The following is an 18,453-nucleotide window of genomic DNA, read 5'->3' as shown; positions in this document are numbered from 1 at the left end:
AAAGACTCCTTTAGCTATGACAGTGATACTGCTGATTCCTAAGTGGCCTGACCTGATGGAATTTTAGAAAAACGGATGCTGAAATAAAAAGTCAATAGCAACAAAAGTTTGATGTTCAGCACATAACAAAAATACTTCCTGAACTGAGACCAGGGAACAAATTTTAAATCAAAACCTTCTGACTTTTGGAGTTCGGAACTTGGCAGAAATACCCAGATCCTGCATAATGGAGACTCAGGTTCATCTTTATTACAAAGAGGGGATCTGGGACACTGTCAGAAATGGAAACATGGAACATGGAAACTCAATAGAAGTGAGAACGCTGTCTGAAAAGACTGATCAGACCCTCTCAAAGACTTGATCTTTAGACTGCTCCTCAGGACTATTTAGATGCAATTAATGAGGACATAGTATTATAAATAGTTTTGAGGAATATGAAGTTTATTTTGAATTTGTGTGTGTGTGTGTGTGTGTACATTGGTTTATAATTTGCTTTAGTGGTTTATTGCAAAAAAAGGAAAATGTGGAGTGGTTACAGATTTCCTTGTCCTCCACAGTTACCAGAGAGGACCAAGATGTATTGCATTGGGAAGCTTTATAGATTCCCTGATCAAAGAATTCTCTAGCTGGTGCTTAAAGCATACCTCTTTGTGTCTACACATTCTGCAAGTTTTAATTTTTGTTTTAGTCTCAAAAAATTAGTCTAAAAATAAAAAAAGGTGTTGCACATGTTTAAAGCTCTTATTCTGACCAAATAATGTAGGACAATTATAAACAGTGGTGTATATAAAAAAGGGGTATGGATAATAGAATGTAACTAAGATTTTTTAATATAGTAGCTGATTTTAAAAAAATAAAGTAAGGACATACACAAGTGGTTTTCTCAACCATAAGATTGGCAAAATCTTTGTTACTTTGTTGACCTATACCTATCATGAAGAAGTTGTGGTCCAGGAGATAAATCATAGGACTGAACATATAAATTCTGTTCCCATTTCTGCCACAGACTCTCTATATGATCTTAGGCACATCAGGTAACCTGTCTGGATTGCACTTTCCCCATCCATAAAAATAAAGTTTATGAAGTTTCCCTACTTTTACTAAACTGATGGGTAAAAAAATTATATAGGTACCAAATATTATTGTTGTTAGAAAAAAACAAATACAGTGGTGTACATGCAAATTAGCGGGACTTCCTACATTTCACAGGATACTGGCAATTATTTTTCGAGAGTCCTGGAGATACTGGAGAACTGGAAAAATGCAAATAGTACAGCCGTCTTTTGTTTTTGTTTAAAGGAGGAAAGATGTAAATCCCAAAATTTCTTGGGTAGAAATTGCTAGTCTCAGTCCCAAATCGAATGATGGACTGAATATTTCAAGATAAATTCTGGAACTCCAAGTAACTAACAGAACCATAATCAATAAAGGAAAATGGATTTGTAATGAAAGAAATATTCCAGACATGATTGATTCGCTTTTTTATCTATTTGGAAAATCAGTAGATGAAGTGAATTCAGGTGATATGATATCTAGTAAGTGATCTATTTGATACAGAATTTCACAGTCTTACTTACAAAATTAATTCAAATGGGCTTGGATATGAGGACAGCCACATGGATGGAAGAGTGGCTAATGGACAACAAACAAACAGAAATGTACTGAATTGGGGTGATTTCAACAAGAAGCCACAGGAATTGATGTTAGGTCCAGTTTTATTTAACATCTTTATTACTGGTCATGAAGAAAGAGTAAATAACATATTAATTACATTTGTACGTGATATTAAATTGTATATAAAGGGGCGTATAAAGAGTTTAGAATTTTTGGCAGAAAATAAAATGAGATTCAGTCTTAGAAAAAATGCAAGCTGTCCATTTGGGTAATGACAATCCTGATTTTGGCGGTATTAGTGTGCACCCAGATCACTGCATACAGCTTTGGGTACCTCAGTATCAAGAATATGTTGCCAATTTGGAAAAAAAAGTGAGAAAAGAACATTACAATTGATTCAGTATCTGGACGAGCTAATAGGACAATATTAAAAGAACAAAAATCCATATACTCCATCAGGGTTATAGGAGTTTACTGAGGGTAATAGTATTCTGAAATACTTAGGGGGCACAAAATTTTCAAAGAAAGCTGAGGAATTGTTCAATATATTGAAAAGGATTGTAAGTAGAAGAAATCAGATTATGTTATTCACGAGTCAGATTCACCCTTGTAAAGACCAGCAAAATAATGAGGTTATATATATATCACATATATCCCATTTAAACCCTGATTTTTAGGGTTAGGGTGAGGCTTCAGTGTTACATAGGCTCTCTGTGTGTCCTCTGCATAGGGGGATGAATTTCACCCCATTACTCATTCCTTATTAGAAATAATAACACCTTGTTTTATATTCATCAATTACAGTATATAGTGCTGTAAATGTACTTGGTGTTATACAGCAATAGGACAGACAGCTAACATGTCCCTGCACCCAAAGGGCTTACTATCCCTACCTAAGAAGTTGCCACAGGTTGATAAATCATGGGAAGGGAATATCTATTGAATTTTTAGCCCATATAGATACTGCAGCATAGTGACACTTTAGTATGAAGACAGTTTGAAATTTGCCCAAGATAGCTCCGAGTTTGGGATCTGTATTGGGAGAGAAAAAAAAAGAAAAGTCACGACCAGAAAGCTATTATAGAAAATATATATATTGCTTAAAAATATTCTGCTAAAACCAAGAGTCTGCAGAGTGCATAACAATATGAGATCTCTAAGTAGGATGCATAAGTTTTAGCAACTGTATATTCCTTGAAACTTATTATGAAATCCCTGATTCTGTTAGGATTGTGCTAGCCTTTAGGCACTCAGTTTATAATGCTAACTCAATAAGAATTCTCTTCACCCTTTTCTATCAATATGTTTCATTGCCTGAGATTTGTATTTTCTTCTCTCATTTTACCAAATCCAATAGTGTTGCAAAAAGCTTCATCCACGAAAGTTGCCTCTAGTAAAGCTTATCATGTATGCTTTCAAAATGCAAAATTGAAAGTTTTGTAAGATCCTGTCAGTCTATGGTACACCATAAGAATTGTTAGATAAAGACATTAAAGAGAATATTTTGTAAATTGTATGAAAAAGGCTTTATTTCTCCATAACTGTATCCTCATGATTGGTTTCAGACATTTTGAAATCTGAAGCTTCAAACCAGTTGTATAAAATGCTTAAAAAAAATCATTTTCTGGGTATTTACTAAAACCAACAAAAAAACACAAGTCTATTTTCTCTATCTTTATTTAAAGGCAAACTTGAGCAGCAAATTGACCATGCAATGGTGTTGTATTCAGCCAAATCTTATCCTGAGTATTCAAGGAGAGAGAAAGCTGGAGGTGGACTTAATCTAGTAGGCTGATTCAAAGAAATATATACTACATGATACAACACTTATTTGTACTAAAAGACAAAAGAGATAGATGAGGAGATAATAAGAGAAACTGAAGGAAGGGAACCTTTGAAGGAGGGGAGCAAAATGTTTGTCACTGTACTGCCTGTATCCCTCTGATCTAACATCTAAATAATACTAGCTGGCTACCATTGTTTAATGACATCATTTATGCAGCTTCTTCTAATGACCATAAATGTAATTCCCTGTATTCTGTTTCTTACTATTGCTGCTCTACTGCCTTTGTCAAAATCATATAAACAATGTACCTAAAATGAAACTACTACAACAGAGTACTAATATGTACTACTGTTAATACTGCACTTCATCAATCTTCATCTCCCTCTGCCAGAAGGATAGAATTGTAATCCTGGCAGTTGAATGGACACATGGACATTAAAATCTATCTCAGAGGACAGGTCAGGGAATACAATGGCTTGTTTAAAAAAATGATGCTTACAGGACATGATCATCAATATCATGTGACTTCACTAGGGTGAGCCATTTTCCTAATATTTCAAAACTAAAGGAACCATGGAATTTTGAGGCAATACAGAATACACTGAGTGAATAAAATATGAAATGGTCCATAAAACAGTACAGTATATGAGAATTATAATTTTCATTCAATCATTACATGAAAAAGTAGAACAAGCAACTACTATTGACTAATTTCTCTGAGGAAATGTTTTTTTGTGCTAGCATATTTTCTCACCCAAATAGTTCGATCAAAATCATTGTATATTTAACTAAAACTGAATGAATTATTTGTGTGACAATAAAATTCATATCTCAATAAATAACCACTTCACTAATGAAGTGTGAAGAAAACTGCAAGGAGACACTTAATAAGGTCATTTATAACTCGTTAAGTAGCAAACTTCTATACCCACTGTTGGTTACTGTTAGTGGTGAAAAAGATAAAGCAGCATAAAAATTGCTTCCTAGAAGATAGTGTATATGTGTCCACTTGTTTAATACTGTTGTGTTTTTTTTTCTGTTGTGTCTAATTACAATGGAATTGGAATCTCTGTGAGCAATGTTTCCAGGCAATGCATTGTTATGTTGTCTCTATTTTCAGTGCAACTGCTTTGCAATTACATGGTAAAACATATAAAGAGAGCTTTTCTATATACATGTGTGCGTTAGGAAATAAGTAACTGCTTGTACATTACTGTAAGAAGCAAGATGGAAACAAAGATAAAATCAAACTACTACTCTGCCACATACTGTGATTCTTCCCACCTCTTGGTTATCCTGGGAAACATCTGTTTTGTCTGGCATTTTAGCTGTGAATCCCTTACCAAGGCCCATGTCTCCTCTGTGCATGGTTGAGCAAAACATCAGTAGTGATCATAAAATAAATAATAACCAAAATAACTTTCCATAAATTGTAGACATCTTTCATGCAAGCATCATATTGAGTTTACTGAACCTTATGAGCAAATATTTAAACATAGAATTTTTCAGTATTTCCTAACCTTCTGTTTATTTTGTGTGATCTAATGGTTAGAAGAGGGCACTGGAGTCAAAACTTCTGGCTTTTGGCTCTGCCATGAGTTTGCTGTTTGACACTGTGAAAGTCAATTAACTTTAAGATGAAGTGTATCCATCTTTGGTAAACTATGAGGAATTGACCAAGAAAAAAGATGGATGAGGTAACATATTTTATTGGAGCAACTTGTATTGGTGAAAGAGACAAGCTTCTGAGTTTACACAGAGCTCTTCTTGAGGCTTGGGAAAGGTTCACAGACCTTATAATAATGGTCATAATGGGTCAGACCAGAGTTCCCTCTAGCCTAGTATCCTGTCTCTCACCATGGCCAATGCCAGATGCTTTAGAGGAAATAAACAGAACAGGGCAATTTTGAATGATCAATTCCCTGTTGTCTAGTCCCAGATTCTAGCACTTGTTGGTTTCGGGACACCTGGAACATAGAATTGTGTCTATGACCATCTTGGCTAATAGTCATTGATGAACCAATCTTGCATGAACTTATCTAATTCTTTTTTTTTTTAAGTCATTTATATTTTTGTCCTTCACGTTACCCCGTGGCAATGTGTTCCACAGGTTGACTGTGAGGTGTGTGAAGAAGTACTTTGCTATGTTTGTTTTAAACCTGACACCTATTAATTTCATTGGGTGACCCCTAGTTCTTGGGTTATGTGAAGGGGTAAATAGCATTTCCTTATTCACTTTCTCCACACCATTTATCATTTTATATACCTCTATTGTATTCCCCCCTTAGTCATTTCTTTTCCAAGTTGAAAGTCTGTCCTTTTAAAACCTTCTTGTATGGCAGTTGTTCCATATCTCTAATCATTTCTGTTGCCCTTTTCTGTACTTTTTCCAGTTCTAATATTTTTTTTAAATGAGGTAACCAGAACTTCATATAGTAGTCAAAAGGTAGGTGTATCTTTGATTTATATAGTGGCCTTATGATATTTCCTGGCTTATTATTTATCCCTTTCCTAATGGTTCTTAGCATTCTGTTAGCTGTTTTGACTTCCACTGCACGTTGAGCAGATATTTTCATAGAACTATCCACAATGATTCCAAGATCTCTCTCTTGAGTGGTGGCAGCTAACTTAAACCCTATCTTCTTTGCATTTTTGGCATCTGTGCCAAAAAATTAAAAATTCTGCACCAAAAAATAAATTCTGAGCAAAATATTTTAAAATTCTCCAATTTTTTGCAATTTTTTTGGTTAAAATGATGCTATATAATCACAGCAGTTTTAATTATTTTGGTAATTTATTTCAAAATATCTGTCAACAAGTATGTTTCTAATAGTACAGACACACAAAAAAATTTCCCCAGGAGTACAGTTTTAAAGAAACAGCTATGACAACCCAATTCCTGTTTCTCTGCTCCCTTCATTGCTCTCCCCCCAGAGCCCAGCCATAGGGCCCCCTCTTGCCTGAATACCTGCACCCCTCTCCTCTAGAACCTAGCCATGCCCCCCCAGCACAGACACCAACTTCCCTCCTCCACAGGGCCCAGGGATCCAGAGGGAGAAACAGCCTAATGCTCAGTCTCAGGCTTGCAGAGAGTTTCCTGCATGCCACCCTCTCCTTCCCTTAGGGCATGCTGAGAACTGCAGTTGCTAGCTCCCTCTAGGTCCCTCTCACTCCCTACAGCAGTGTCTTCTATGTGTGAGCTGGGCTTTGCCAGGTTCAGTGACCCCAAGTGGCAGCTAGAAGCACTGCAGCCCATTTCTGTGCAGGAAAGGAAATTCTGCATGCACAACACCGAAATTTTGCATTGAGCAGAGGCACAGAATTCCCCCTAGGAGTAATGTATGTATAGCTAGGATTATTTTTATCCACACTGACTTTCATCTGCCATTTTGTCACCCAATTTAGGTCTTGTCTACTCTACCACTGAAGTTGATGTAACTTATGTCTCTCAGAGGTGTGAAAAAGCCACCCCCTGAGTGATGTAAGTTACAATGACATAAAACAGTGTCAACACCACTCTATGTTGGCAGGAGATGCCCTACCACTGACATCACTTCTGCATCTCATGGAGGTGGAGTAATTATGCCGACCGGAGAGCACTCTACGGTCGGCATATCACGTCTTCACCAGATGAGGTACATCAGCACAGCTGCACCAGTGTAGCTCAGTGGTGAAGACAATCCATCAGTAAGAACCCTTTGCAACTCTTTGGTGTCCAAAGTGGAGTAATTTTGTATCATTTGCAAATCTTGCTATTCACCCCCTTTTCCAGATCATTTACAAATAGGTTGAATAGCACAGATCCTAGGACTGATCCTTATGGCACCCCACTATTTACCTCTCTCCACTGTGGAAATTGATGTTTTTTTTCCCTTCCCTTTGTTTCTTATCTTTTAACTAGCCACTGATCCATTAGTGGACCTTTCCTCTTATCTCATGGCAGCTTACTCTGCTTAAGAGCCTCTGGTGGGAGACCCTTCTGAGAGCTGAAGTACACTATATCTACAGGATAACATTTCTCCAAATGTCTGTTGACTCCCTCAAAGAAGTCCAATAGATCGATTTCCCTTTATAAACACCATATTCATTCTTCACCAACATATTGTTTTCGTCTTTGTGTCTGATAATTCTGTTCTTTACTATAGTTTCAACCACTACTGAAATTAAGTGTACTGGTCTGCAATTGCCAGGATTGCCTCTGGAGCCTGTCTAAAAAAAATAGGCATTCAATTAGCCACATACCAGTCATCTGGTACAGAGGCTGATTTTACCATCGGGTTACATATCACATTTACCAGTTCTGCATGTAAGCTCTGAATCACTGGGTGACCCAGGGTTGAGCACCCACCAACAACTCCTCCCTTTTTGTCCCAGTGCCTCTGGTCCACCGTGATCAGTTGTTCATCAGCATGCAGGAAGCACTGTGGGGGAGGGAGAGGAGAGAGGGAGGAGCGTGATGGGGAGGGGCAGAACAAGGCAGGAAGAGGGAGGGGGCAGAAAGAGGTGGGGCAGGGGTGGGAAGAGGTGGGTTGGGGACCTGGGTGAATGGAGTGGAGTGGGGCAGAGCAAGAGTCAAGCACCTCTTGGCAACTCGGAAAGATGGTGTCTGTGGTTCTGCAATTTCATAACTGAGTTCCTCAAGAACTTCTGGGTGAATACCATCAGGACCTTACTAATAACTATTTAATTTATCAAATTGTTCTAAAACCTCCTTCACTGACATCTCAATATTTCTCAGTTTCTCAGATTTGTCACCTAAAAAATGGTTCAGCTGTATGAGGTTCTCATCTCCCCATCCTCTACTGTGAAGACTGATGAAAATAATTAGTTTAGCTTCTCCACAATGCCCTTACCTTCCTTGAGCACTGTGTTAGCAACTTGATCATCCAGTGGCCCCACTGACTATTTGGCAGGCTTCCTGCTTCTGATACACTTTTAAAAAATGGTGTTAATTTTTGTATCTTTAGCTAGTTGCTCTTCAAATTCCTTCTTATCCTACCTTGTAGTTTTAAACCCAACTTCCCAGGGTTTATGCTCTTTTCAACTTTCCTCCGTCCATTTTGACTTCTACTTTTTAAATGATGCATTTTTGCCTCTAATCAACTCTTTTACCCTGCTGTTTAGGATTTTTTTTTGTTTCTCTTACTGTTTTTTTAAATTTTACTTGTATTAGGGCATACATTTACTTTGAACCTCTATTATGGTAATTTTAATAAGGTTCTTGTAATTTGCAAACATTTTATCCTTGTGACTATCCTTTTTAGCTAGCTTTCTCAGTTTTGTATAGTTCCCTTTTTTGAACTGAAATGCTAATGTGGTGGGTTTATTTTTTTACTTTTCCCCCATTTAGGGATGTTAAATTTAATTCCATTATTGACACTATTACCAAGCAATTCAGCTATATTCACTTCTTGGACCAAATCCTGTGCTCCACTTAGGACTAAATCAAAAATTACCTCTCCTTTTGTGGGTTCTAAAACTAACTGCTCCAAGAAGTAGTATTTTATAGTGTCTAGAAATTTCATTTCTGCCTCTTTTCCTGAGGAAAGAACAGGAGTACTAGTGGCACCTTAGATACTAACAAACGCATTTGAGCATAAGCTTTCGTGGGCTACAGCCCACTTCATCAGATGATGGAGTGGAAAATACAGTAGGACTATATATATATACACAGAGGACATGAAATAATGAGTCTTACCATACACACTCTAACAAGATTGATCAGTTAAGGTGTGCTATTACCAGCAGGAGAGAAAAAAAAATTTGTATTGGTAATCAAAATGGTCCATTTGCAGCAGTTGACAAGAAGGTGTGAGGAACAGTATGGGTGGGGGGAAATAAACATGAGAAAATAGTTTTACTTTGTGTAATGACGCATCCACACCCAGTCTTTATTCAAAGACTCCTCAGGCCCTACACTACCAGCATTCCTAGCTATCTTCAAGGCACCACTGACTTCCTGAGGAAACTGCAGTTCATTGGTGATCTTCCTAAAAACACTATCTTAGCCACTATGGATGTAGAAGCCCTCTACACCAACATTCCACACAAAGATGGACTACAAGCCATCAGGAACAGTATTCCCAATAATTTCACGGTAAACTTGGTGGCAGAATTTTGTGACTTTGTCCTGATCCACAACTATTTCACATTTAAGGACAACGTATACCTTCAAATCAGCGGCACCGCTATGGGTACCCACGTGGCCCCACAGTATGCCAACATCTTTATGTTTGACTTAGAACAAGGCTTCCTCAACTCTCATCCCCTAACGCCTCTGCTCCACTTGCGCTACACTGATGACATCTTCATCATCTGGACCCATGGAAAAGAAGCCCTTGAGGAACTGCACTATGATTTCAACAATTTCCACCCCACCATCAACCTCAGCCTGGACCAGTCCACACAAGTGATCCACTTCCTGGACACTACAGTGCTAATAAACGATGGTCACATAAACACCACCCTATACCAGAAACCTACTGACCGCTATACTTACCTACATGCCTCCAGACCACACCACATGATCCATTGTCTACAGCCAAGCTCTATGATACAATCGCATTTGCTCCAACCCCTTAGACAGAGACAAACATCTACAAGATCTCTATGAAGCATTCTTACAACTACAATACCCACCTGCTGAAGTGAAGAAACAGATTGACAGAGCCCAAAGAGTACCCAGAAGTCACCTACTACAGAACAGACCCAACAAATAAAGTAACAGAACTCCACTAGCTGTCACCTTCAGCTGCCAACTAAAACCTCTCCAGTGCATCATCAATGATCTACAACCTATCCTGAAGGACGATCCCTCACACTCACAGATCATGGAAGACAGGCCAGTCCTTGCTTACAGAGAGCCCCCCAACCTGAAGCAAATACTCACCAACAACCACAGACTACACAACAAAACCACTAACCCGGGAACCTATCCTTGTAACAAAGCCTGTTGCCAACTCTGTCCACATATCTATTCAGGGGACACCATCATAGGACCTAATTACATCAGCCATGCCATCAGGGGCTGCACACCACCTGCACATCTACCAATGTGATATATGCTATCATGTGCCAGCAACGTCCTTCTGCCATGTATATTGGCCAAACCGGACAGTCTCTACGTAAAAGAATAAATGGACACAAATCAGATGTCAAGAATTATAACATTCAAAAACCAATCGGAGAACACTTCTATCCCCTGGTCACTCGATTACAGACCTAAAAGTCACAATATTACAACAACAAAAAATTCAAAAACAGACTCCAATGAGAGATTGCTGAATTGGAATTAATTTGCAAAATGGACACCATTAAATTAGCATTGAATAAAGACTGGGAGTGGATGGGTCATTACACAACGTAATACTATTTCCTCATGTTTATTCCCCCACACACACTGTTCCTCACACCTTCTTGTCAACTGCTGTAAATGGACCATTTTAATTACCACTACAAAAAGTTTTTTTCTCTCCTGCTTGTAATAGCTCACCTTAACTGATCAGCGTGGAATTGTATCCATAGAGATTCTATGGTACGGTTTTCTTCATTTAAGATTTTTACTTCATTTGACTTCATGCTTTCTTTCACATTTAGTTCCACTCCCCCAACAACACGACCTATCCTGTCCTTCCAATATATTCTGTACCCTAGTATTCCCATTGATTATCCTTATTCCATCAAGTTTCTGTGATGCCTATTATATCTACATCTTCATTTAATATGAGGTGCTCTAGTTCAGGTCACTGCAGGTCATGACCCAGTATTGGGTCAAATACTGGGTCACAGAAAGTAAGGCACTGGGTCATGGCAGCTCTGGTCAGCACTGCCTACTGAGCTGTTAAAAGTCCTGCTAAGACAGGCTTGTTCCTAGCTGTTCTGATAGTGTGTTGTGCTCCGGAAGTGGCCAGCAGCAAGTCTGGCTCCTAGTTGTAGAGGCCACAGGAAGCCTACCTTGGTACCCCTGCTGCACCATTGACCATGAGCCAACCCAGGTAAGCCCATGCCCCAATCTCCTGCCCAAGCCCTGAGTCCCCCCAACCTGGAGCCTCTTCCAGCACCCTAAACTACTCATCCCAGCCCCAGCCGAGAGCCTGCACCCCCATCCCAGAACTCTGACCCCTCCTGGACCCCAATCCCCTGCCCCAGCCCAGAGCCCCCTCCCATGCCCTGAATCTCCTTCCATGCCCTGAACCCCTCATTCCCGGCACCACCCCACAACCCTCATCCCCACACCCCAACACTCTGACCCAGCCCTGAGCCCATCCCAAATCCCAAACCCCTCCTCCCCAGCTCCCTTGGGTTGCAGGAATCAACAATTTTCTTCAAAAAAGTTTGAAAATTACTGCTCTATTTTGCCCATATGATAATTTAGACTGCTACTCATCCATGCATCACCCTGCAGTTCTGCTTACCTTTCTGGCCCTGTGCGTGGAACTGGAAGCATTTCAGAGAATGCTACCATAAAGGTCCTGTACTTTAATCTCTTACCTAGGAGAGTTACAGCTAAACAGAAGATGGAACAAATGTTTTAGCATTAGAAGTTAACATGTTATAATAGTCCATTCAAGGTGAAATGGGCAGTTACTATCTCTGCAGTCCTAGGATAAAGGAGGGTTAGTGGGTTACAAATGTTTTTTCATGAGCCATAAATCCAGTATCTTTACTGAGTACATGATTTTTAGTGTTTAATAAGGTTATGAATTTCAGCTCCTAGGTTTATCTTTCGAAGGTGTTTTGCATATTTCCTTTGAGGACTGAGCAGTCAGATATGGCCAAGGCTGTCTTACTGAAAGAATGCCGGTACTCACAGAAATCATGCTAAAGCCACTCACCACACAAAGGGACAGTTTTCTCAAGGGCACAACCAACCAGAAATGTTAACAGCCTCCCTCAGAGCACCATCTTTTTCACAATGGAAGTCAACTGCTTCTACACCAACATCCCTCATAATGATGGCATTGTTGCCTACCTCAAACATCTACAATAAAATGGACAACACTCATATATCTATCCCAAACACATCACCAAACCTATCTATTTAATCTCCCCCCATAACAACTTTATATTCAACAACACTTTGTCCACACCCTGGGAACAGCCAGTGGGTAGTAGGATGGCTCCCCAGTATGCCTACCTCTTCCTGGGTCATGAAACCAAGACATACTTCAGATACATCAATGATATTTTCATTCTCTGGACAGATGACCTAAACTATCTTATAAATTTCCATCACAATTTCAATTCTCAAACTCCTGTCATATTCTCTGTAGAACACTGACACACAATCATCAACTTCCGGGACACCACAGTCAATTCCAGTAATGGAACCCTACAGACAACTATATACAAGAAACCCATGGGTCACCGTACTTTCCTTCACAAATCCAGTAATCACCCCAAACATACCAAGAAACTGGTTATCTACAACTGGGCAGTCAGATAACAGAATGTGCTCGTAAGAGAAAGTCTGGGATATCCAAGTTAACATGCTTAATACTGCAGTCATCAAAAAAGGACATACCACCAGAGAAGTATATTGCATCAAGGAATGGAATGGCCACCCAAATATGCAAAGAAGGCCTGCTTTGATATGGAAAAGAAATCCGCCCTTAGCTGTCACTGACCATCCCACACTGGAATCCATACAGGCATTGTTAAATAATTACAACTATTACTTGATAGGGACCATATCCCCAAAGAAATAATTCCCAGCCCTCCTCTTCTGGCCTTCAAACAGCCCCCCAACCTGGCCAATCTTATAATCAGAAGTAAGCTCCCCAACAACTAGGACCCACTACTCAAAGCAGCACCAGACCCTGCCTGAACAGCAGTTGCAAAACCTGCAGACATATCCCTTCTGCCAGGATGATCAATACTCTCCATTATACACCTTTGAAGATCCATGGGTACCTATCACAACATGTGATGTACCTCATCTAGTGCACTAAATGCCCCAATAACTATGTTGGTGAAACCAGACAATTGGTATGCTCTTGAACTGAGTCACACAGAAGAAGGATAAGACAAAAACATCATATCACTCACAGGTGAAGACTTTTTACAAAACAATCATTCCATGTCTGACCTCTCAGTCATCATCCTCACTGGAAACTTGTACAATACTTTCAAAAGAGAAGCCTGGGAGCTTAAATTCGTAACTTTATTAGACACTAAAAATCATAGACTCAGTAAAGATATTGGTTGTATGTCTCATGATAACAATCTGTAACCCACTTTGTTCTACAACTGAAGATGTTTTAACAGAGCACAGTCTTACAACGTCAGCTACTTATCATAAACAATTTGTTCCATCTTATATTTAGCCTTGTCACTCTGAGCAATTTCCCTGGACCTGAAGAACAGATCTGTGTAAGCTTGAAAGATTGTCTCTTTCACGAATGGTGTACAGAGAGATCTTGCAGGCTAATAAAGTGCCCATTGCTCATTGCTAAAAGTAACCAAGCTAGCAGGCCATAAGAGGGCCTATGGAGAAGCCTTAGCATGACCGAGTCAGGAAGGGAGAGGGTTTGGAGTGACCATAGAAAGGGTAGCTTGATCCTGCATCTTTCCTGATAAGATCGCTGTTGAAATTTCTGAGGTAGGCATTTTAGGAAAACAGGAAACTTGTTTATTTGTGCCCTTATCGATGTGTCTGTTAGGGCCTCAAGCCATCCAAACTCTGAAAAAAACATATCTGGCTAAATAATGATCGGAAGGAAACTCCTTGCTGAACCTTTGAAATTGCTTGCTTAACAAGTTTGCTTTGAGTGCTGTGTTATTGTAATACTAATGAGTAAATAAAGGAACAAAGATTAGGGTAGGGGACTCTTCAGGGACTCTCCCTCTGGACACATCTTGTGGTACCCCCACAGCAGATGAAAAATTGGCCATCAGAAGACTGTTACTGTGCCACTCAAGAGAAACACCCAACCTTGGTAATTACTGAGGATTGCAGTGTTTTACTAACCTGTTGAAGACTTGTGTAAGTGCTTGAGACTAAGTAAAGTTTAGCTTTAAGTGAAATCACTTTTGTGTTGTCCTGTTTGTGCCAGCCATCTATCAGTTGGAAGGTCATGTCTCCATTGATTTATTTCCTGACACCACCTCACACAGAGTAAAGTTACCAAGAACTCTGCACTGAAAGAACCACAAGTAACAATGTAAATTGGTCCAGTAAAAGATATAGTCTCATTCACCTTGTTTCTCTAATATCCTGGTACCAACATGACTACAAGAACACTGCATACAGGAATTAATTGAGTATATCTGACTATATGCTACTGCTGCATGCAGTGTAGTTGTAGCTGTATTGGTCTGAATATATTAGAGAGACAAGGTAGGTGAGGTAATATCTTTTGGGGGGGGACCAATTTCTGTTAGTGGGAAAAAGAAGCTTTTGAGTCACACACAGTTCTTCTTCAGGTCTGGGAAAGGAACTCCAAGTGTTACCCAGAGCTGAGGAAAAGCTCTGTATGGCTTAAAACTTGCCTCTCTCACCAACAGAAATTAGTCAAATAAAGTATATTATCTCACCCACATTGTCTCTTTATGCCACTGAACATTCACACAATTAAGAATTTCATATTAAGAGTTTGCCTTTATAGAGAGAACTTTCTTCATTATGAAGTGCTACTTGGACTTAATTCAAAATCTTTTATTCAGAATGGCATACATTACATAGTGAAATGCATAAATCATAATGGAAAGCATTATCAGTAATATGACTTTGAGACACGCTCCTTGAAAGACTATCAAAAAGAATGACTCTCACCTCATTGTCTTGCAAAGATATCATTCTGTTTGGTTGTTTAAATTTTGGCTCCTGAAGAAGAAAACGAGTTATGTTTTGATTTACCACGTTTATGGTACTCTATGCTGTGGCCAGGCTACCTTACTAAATGCTAAAAGGTCCTTCTTGTGAATGTCTTTTGCTTAAATAAGGGGCGCAGGTAAAAATTGGCCTGTTTCAAGACTGTTTATTGTATATTTTCTTTTCTTCCTGGACTTACACTTTTCCTTTTATTCTCTACTTTGAAACTGTGCTTTTTTAAAAAAAAATTGTGTGGCCACAATATGCAGATGATACAAAACTTATTGAGATTAATCAAAAAAAGAAAAGAATGTGATCGTTTTCAGGCTCCTCTGAAATGCTGAATTTAATTGTCAGCAGGGAGACCGATGAAATTTGGTACTGAGAAATGCAAATTAATGCACACTCTAGGGAGTAATTCTAACTATTCATACACATTGCTGAATTCTAAGGGATCGTTGTGGACAGAAAACTTCTGTTCAGTGTGCAGTGGTGTTTAAAAAAGCAAATAAATATTGGGATATATATTTTTTTAAAGGATTGAGAAATAAGAATGAAACTATGTAGTGTCATTACATAACTATGATATGGTCTCCTCCAGAATACTAAATTCAGTTCTAGGAATTCTAACACAAAGATATAATAGAACAGAAGCGGTGCAGAAAAAAGGTAGAAAGACTTCTCTATGGGGAGATGCTGAAAAGTTTAGTGCTGTTGTAGAGAGGAGACCATTCAGGGGACATAGAAGTATACAAAATGAAGTATAAGAAAAGAGACATTAAGTGCTCTTATTTAGGCTTTCTTCATGTTGGCTAGCCACAAACTCCTTCAATGGGCAAAATGCACATGTATCTTCTTCCCCATAACAGTGATGGGCCAACAAATTCTGGATCCCCCTTATAAATAGAAGATCTATCACATAACTCCTAGCTCCCCTCTCATCCCCTACTCCCAGCCTACTTTAGGAAGGTGGAACAGCGGCAACAGGAATCCTGGGGCTATTTGAACTTTCCCCATTTTAGTAGCTGTTTGTTATAATTGATTGTCAGCACTTACATAGTGTCTGCCCTCTTGATACCACCCCTAACTTGCCGTCCTTTTGGATTCTTCCAGAAATCCCAACATTCCCTTCCCCTTGTCTCCTGATTTCTCCTACTCCCCCTTAGAAGCACCCTACTACCATCCTCTTCCTCCTCCCATTTACCTCAGTAACTAGTTTTTCCCTTCATGCCCTTCTTGAATATTTAGTGCTTGGTACTGCACAGTATACAAAGATAAAAAGATGCTTCTTCAAAGAGCTTACACTTACCGCTCAACAGAAGTTTTCATTTTAAAAATTGCCTCAACATATTTTTGCAAAAAAGTCAACATTGTAATTATTTTCATAAAATATATAGTACTTTTGTATATTTTGATTTAAAAACTTATCATATTTTTGTTTACCAAAAAGCCAGTTTTTATTAAAATAAACTTTTTAGGGGGCAAAGAGGAAGGGATGAGAAAGAGTTTTAAAAATGAGTTTAAAATCTTCAAAATGAAAATACTGAAATCAATTTACATTTTTCAACTAGTTCTACTTACAGTCAACAAAAGAGACTGGGAGAAGAGGCAACACACTGATAGATCCAGTGGTGAAGAAGTCTTAATGGGTGTTATCTTTTCCCCTCATTTGTAGTTATTATCTGCTGTCTTGTGAGCTTTGGAGAAGTAGATTTTAAAGAAGGATTGAATGAAGAGACACTTGTCGATTGGGGAACTGAGATGGAGTGGTTTTTCCACTTATGCTAAAATGCACAAAGTTATAAGTGGGAGTAAGGAAGGAAGCATCAGAATTGGCATCCTTGGCAGAATAGAGAAGTCAAGAGAGTTCCTGATAGAAGTAGTCTGTTTTGTAGGAAGAGGCATAATTGTACAAGGCTCTGAAGGTAAAGATTCTGTGTTGCCAAATAGAGCAATATTTATTTCTTGTTAAAGTCACAGCTTCTGGATGCCTATAATCACACACACACACATACAGACACACATAGAGACACAGACACACACATACACAGTATAAAGCTGAAATTCTTAAGTATCTAGTCCTTATAATTTTGGAGAGAAGCTGAAAACATGGCCCAAGAGTACCCTAAAGGCTCAGAAACTAGAAGGGAAATGAAATGAATCTAAACATGGAATAGTGTATTTATTTTATTTACTTTTAAATCAATTTATTCCTGATCTTTGAATGTCTGGGTATATTGATGACTAGTTTTTTAGAGGGATTCAAAGAAAGAAAATGTTTGTTTCCAGGATACAGAGCAATCTCTTCAGATGGACAGAAAACAAAAGAGCAATTTACAAGATTCAATTGGCATCTAGGTTTTTGGGTTTTGTTTCCCCCCCCCCACAATACAAAAAGAAATGCCTAACCTTACTTCTTTGTCAACTGACCTTGTATTGAGATCCCTTGCACCTCTCATGGATATCAGGGTACATCCTATTCACATCTGCCATTTTTTCCTGAATGCAGAAGGAAAAGTGAAAGGGTAAAAGGGTAAGATATAATTTTATCTTTTAAAGTCCTAGCTTCAGTGGAAATATTTGCTGCACTCTCTCTAATGAGTACACTAATCAGTATAAACAATTTGAAAGTAACAAAATAAAATCAGTTGAGTATTGTAGGGGGAAAATACTTTCCATGAAGAAGGCATTTACAATTATCTTATATAAGTTCCCTTGAATTGTCATCCTACTGTGAAGTGTACATCTTACAACAAGAGTTTTAAGAGAAACTTGTTGATATTTCTCTTTGGAGAAAAAGAAACAATATGGTATCCTGTTTCTCCCCAGGCCATATTCCATCTCTGAAGTTTGTATCTTTAGACAGGTGGGGGAGTGGGCAGTGATAGCTCAGTGGTTTGAGCACTGGCTTGCTAGACTCAGGGTTGTGAATTCAATCTTTGAGGGGGCCACTTAGGGATCTGGGGCAAAAATCAGTACTTGGTCCTGCTAGTGAAGGCAGGAGGCTGGACTCAATGACCTTTCAAGGTCCCTTCCAGTTCTAGGAGATTAGTATATCTTTAAATATTAAATTAAATCTGTTTCAAGGAACTGCTTTCTAACTTTCAAATGCTATGAACTTTCTAGTGATCTGAGTATGTCCCTCATTCAAATTGAATCTTTCTAAGAGAGTAGATTTTGGGGGGGAAAAGTTGTTACTGTATGCATTGCATGGCAGTCTTTTTCAGTTTTATAATGAGAA

This window comes from Chelonoidis abingdonii, chromosome 1 (genome assembly GCF_003597395.2).
Source record: "Chelonoidis abingdonii isolate Lonesome George chromosome 1, CheloAbing_2.0, whole genome shotgun sequence".
Taxonomy (NCBI): domain Eukaryota; kingdom Metazoa; phylum Chordata; order Testudines; family Testudinidae; genus Chelonoidis; species Chelonoidis abingdonii.
This window is presented reverse-complemented; position numbering follows the sequence as displayed.